Source organism: Oryx dammah, unplaced genomic scaffold, assembly GCF_014754425.2.
Source record: "Oryx dammah isolate SB20612 unplaced genomic scaffold, SCBI_Odam_1.1 HiC_scaffold_4, whole genome shotgun sequence".
In the NCBI taxonomy this organism is placed as follows: domain Eukaryota; kingdom Metazoa; phylum Chordata; class Mammalia; order Artiodactyla; family Bovidae; genus Oryx; species Oryx dammah.
In genome coordinates this window covers 65,318,282-65,323,351 of record NW_024070188.1, presented here as the reverse complement: position 1 = coordinate 65,323,351, position 5,070 = coordinate 65,318,282, and the positions used below count along the sequence as shown (strand labels likewise).

General features: G+C 39.4%; 1 pseudogene; it reads left to right on the top strand.

Moving 5' to 3' along the window:
• The first annotated feature begins 1,925 nt into the window (after window positions 1–1,925).
• On the top strand, window positions 1,926–4,793 carry LOC120862666 (annotated as a pseudogene).
• The last annotated feature ends 277 nt before the right edge of the window (window positions 4,794–5,070 follow it).

The following is a 5,070-nucleotide window of genomic DNA, read 5'->3' as shown; positions in this document are numbered from 1 at the left end:
CTAGTCCTAAAGTTTCACTGCAATATTATAATACTCTATATCATATGAAAATCTTTATGCTATATGGTTTTATATATATGCTTTCCACATGATGCTTCTTTACCTGGAATTTTCTACGCCTCTCCACCTCTTAAGAGTAGGGAAACCTATGTTCATTCTTCTCAATTTGCTCATGGTAAGTGGGTTATATTATTCCCAACTTTCCTCTCCCCCAAGAGTGATGAACCACTTATTCTTCTCTATTCTTCTTTGTGCTACATATTTTAATCAAGTACACATCATATGGAATTATTATTTGTTAGAATGTGTATTCTCTCTTTTTTGTAGTTTGAGAGTTCCCTGAGAGCAGACAATGCCTGATCTTTCTTAGTATTACCAAACCTATGCAGGATGTCCCAAAATTATTTCCAAACTTTTTTAAAGTAACCTGAGAGAAGGCATTCTTGTGGTCTGTAAAGCATCCTTAGAGTCTGGAATAAAAGGGGTAAGTGCTCTTTTTGAAAGCTCACTGTGACATTTCTTAAGTACTGAGTATGTATTATCTCATTTAAGACTTACAGAAACTCTATAGATAATTAATGTCACTTACTAGAGGAAGAACTTGAGGTTTTGAGCCATTAATTTTTTTGACTAAACTGTAAGATGTAGAACTTGTGTATGAAGTCAGGAATAAGGATTTATTAAATAAAGAGAATCATAAAATATTTCCACAACTCAAGAAAGTATAAAATGTGAGTAGTGCTTTAAATCTATTTCTTCTCATTTAAAATGGATAGAACAGGAATTTTACCTCAACAGCAGGACAATAAAAAATTGGAAATAAATTGAAAATCGCAACATAGGAAGTAGTTTCAGATGATTAAAAAATAAGTAGAAACAAAACCCCAGCAAGTACAAAGGATTTGGCTTGTAAAGGTATGTAAAAATGTCTCAGCATCATAACAAATACTATAATATATTAATTATTGAACTATGTATGTTACAAAATATAGTTTGCTCAAGAAGATGGTTCAAAAAGATAAGAAAAACAGAAAACTGTTTTAAAAGTTTAAAATTAAAAAAGAATATACATTTCTAAGAATCAAAATGATTTCAAATTCTACTTTTCAAGGAAGAACATCAAGGAGCCCTTAAATAGAAAACATAATGTAGGTCCCAGCAGGCCCAGTGCAGCCCAGAGCTGGAGATTGGTGGTGGCCAGGTCCCCTCCTCACCCTGGAATGTGTGTTTTGGGGTCTTGTCTGGCTGGACCTTCACCACTCTGTGTGCGCTGCCTCGCCTTGGCATCTGCCTGGGGAGACCTGGTGCACTGTGAGCAGAGACCTGGAGCCTCATGGATACGAGCCAATCTACCCAGGAGGAGTGGCAGCCCTCATCTGAGGTGGCCTTCAAGGTCTTTCTTGTTATGATTTCTGAAGAGCTCCCTTACTCTGGGGAGATTTGGACAGAAGCCCCTGTCCCAACAAAAACTAAGACAATACAAGGAAGGCAGACAATTCAGTAATAGTATCAGCATACTTTTGCTGCCCTTTGTTATACATTGCAGATACTGCTTTTTTTTTTTTTTTTTTCTTTTTAACAAATTGAAGGCTTGTGGCAAGCCTGCATGGAGCAAGTCTATCAGCAACATTTTGGCAACAGCATTTGCTCACTTCATGTCTGAGTGTCACATTTTGGTAATTCTCACAGTATTCCAAACTTTTTGTTATTATTTTTTACAATAACCTGTGATTCATGGTCTTTGATATTGCACTTGTAATTGTTTTGGGTGCCAACAGACGCTCCCAGTTAAGACAGGGAACTTAACTGATAAATGTTGTTTGTGTTCTGACTGCCCCACCAATGTGTGTTTCCTGTCTCTGCACCTCTCCTCTGGCCTCCCTATCCCCTAAGACACAAATATTAGGCCAATTAATAGCTTTAAAATGGCCTTTAAATGTTCACATGTAAGGAAGAGTCACACATCTCTCACTTTAAACTAAAAGCTAGAAATGATTAAGCAAAGTAGAGAAGAACTAAAGAGCCTCTTGATGAAAGGGAAAGAAGAGAGCGAAAAAACTGGCTTAAACCTCAACATTCAGAAAGCTAAGATCATGGCATCTGGTCCCATCACTTTATGGCAAATAGATGGGAAAACAGTGGAAACAGTGGCTGACTTTATTTTTCTGGGCTCCAAAATCACTGCAGATGGTGAGAGCAGCCATGAAATTAAAAGACGATTGCTCTTTGGAAGGAAAGTTTTGACCAACCTAGATAGTATATTAAAAAGCAGAGACATTACTCTGTCAACAAAGGTCTGTCTAGTCAAGGCTATGGTTTTTCCAATGGTCGTGTATGGATGTGAGAGTTGGACTATAAAGAAAGCTGAGCACTGAAGAACTGATGCTTTTGAACTGTGGAACTCTTAAGAGTCCCTTGGACTGCAAGGAGATCCAACCAGTCCATCCTAAAGGAGATCAGTCCTGGGTGTTCATTGGAAGGACTGATGTTGAAGCTGAAACACCAATACATTGGTCACCTGATGCAAAGAGCTGACTCATTTGAAAAGACTGATGCTGGGAAAGATTGATGGTAGGAGGAGAAGGGGATGCCAGAGGGTGAGATGGTTGGATGGCATCACTGACTCAATGGACATGAGTTTGGGTGGGCTCCAGGAGTTGGTGATGGACAGGGAGGCCTGACGTGCTGTGGTTCATGGGGTTGCAAAAAGTCAGACACGACAGAGTGACTGAATTGAACTAAACTGAACTGAGTGAGGAAGGCATGTCAAAAGCTGAGATAGGCCCAAAGCTAGGCCTCTTGTACCAAACAGTTAGCCAAGTTGTGAATGAAAGAAGTTCTTACAGGAAATTAAAAGTTCTACTCCAGTGAACATGATGATAAGGAAGCAAAGTAGCCTTATGGCTGATATGGAGAAGTTCTGGTGGTCTGAGTAGAAGATCAAACCAGCCACAACATTCCCTTAAGCCAAAAGCTAATCCAGAGCAAGGCTCTGACTCTCTTTAACTCTCTATGAAGGCTGAGAGAGGTGCAGAAGGTGCAGAAGAAAAGTTTGATGCTAACAGAGATTGGTTTATGAGATTTAAGGAAAGAAGCCATCTCCATAATGTAAAAGTGGAAGTCGAAGCAGCAAATGCTAATGCAAAAGCCAAAGCAAGTTACTCAGTTCTGCTTAGGATGTTTAAAGTAAGTGGCTACACAACACAACAGATTTTCAGTGTTGATGAAACAGCCTGATATTGGGAAAAGATGCCATCTAGGACTTTCATAGCTAGAGAGGAGAAGTTAAGGCTTAGCTTCAAAGCTTCAAACGACAGGCTCATCTATTGTTAGTGACAAATACAGCTGGTGACTTGTTGAAGCCAATGACCATTTATCATTTTGAAAATAGTGGAGCTCTTAAGAACTACTCAAAATCTACTCTGCCTGTGCTCTATAAATGGAACCACGAAACCTGGATGACAGCACATCTGTTTACAACATGGTTTACTGAAAATTTTAGGCCCACTGGTGAGACCTACCACTCAGAAGAAAGATTCCTATCAAAATATTACTGCTTATTGACAATTCACCTGGTCAGCCAAGAGCTCTAATGGAGATTTACAACAAGATTAATGTTGCTTTCATGCCTTCTAAAACTGTTCATTTTGTACCCCATGGATCATGGAGAAGTTTCAACTTTCAAGTCATATTATATAAGAAATCCATTTCAAAAGGCTATAGCTGCCATAGTAATTCCTCAGATGTATTTGGGTAAAGTTTACTGAAAACCTCTGGAAAGGGTTCACCATTTTAGAGTCCCTTGGACTGCAAGGAGATCTAACCAGTCCATTCTGAAAGAGATCAGCCCTGGGTGTTCTTTGGGAGGAATGATGCTAAAGCTGAAACTCCAGTACTTTGGCCACCTCATGCGAAGAGTTGACTCATTGGAAAAGACTCTGATGCTGGAAGGGATTGGGAGCAGGAAGAGAATGGGATGACCGGGGATGAGATGGCTGGATGGCATCACCAACTGATGGACATGAGTCTGAGTGAACTCCGGGAGTTGGTGATGGACAGGGAGACCTGGCATGCTGCAGTTCATGGGGTCTCAAAGAGTCGGACACGACTGAGCGACTGAACTGAACTGAAGTGAAGTGAAGAACAACCATGATTCATGGGAAGAGGTCCAAATATCAACACGAACAGGAGTTTGGAAAACAGTTGATTCCAACCCTCATAGATGACTATGAGGGGTTCAAGACCTCCTTGGAGAAAGTAACTGCAGATGTGGTGGAAATAGCAAGAGAACTAGAATTAGAAGTGGAGCCTGAAGATGTGACTGAATTGCTGCAATGACATGATAAAAATTAAACAGATGAGTAGCTGCTTCTTATGGATGAGCAAAGAACATGATTTCTTGAGACAGAATCTACTGGTGAAGGTGCTATGAAGTTTGTAGAAATGACCACAAAGGACTTAGAATATTACATAAGCTTAATTCATAAAGCAGCAGCAGGATTTGAGAGGATTGATTCCAGTTTTGAAAGAAGTTCTACTGTGGGTAAAATGCTGTCAAACAACATTGCATTCTACAGAGAAATTGTTCATGAAAGGAAGAGTCAATTGATGTGGCAAACTTCATTGCTGTCTTATTTTAAGAAATTGCCACAGCAACACCAGCCTTCAGCAACCACTGAGCTCATCAGCAGTAGTCATCAATATCCATGCAAGACCCACCTCCAGCAAAAAGATTACAACTAACTGAAGGCTCAGATGATGCTAGACATTTCTTAACAATAAAACAATTTTAAATCAAGGTATGTATACTTTGTTTAGACACAATGCTATTGCATACTTAATGGACTACAATATAATGTAAAAATAATGTTTATATGTATTGGGAAGCCCAAAATTTGTGAGACTTGCCAATATCCACTTTTACTGCAATGGTCTGGAACCAAATGTTTAATATTTCCAAGGTAGACCTGTCATGGTCTTTAGTCGGATTTCTCTCCCCCTTTGTTCTTCTCTCCCCTCATTTAAAAACTATGCAATTTATGTGCCTACCAAAGAGATGCAATCCTAAAA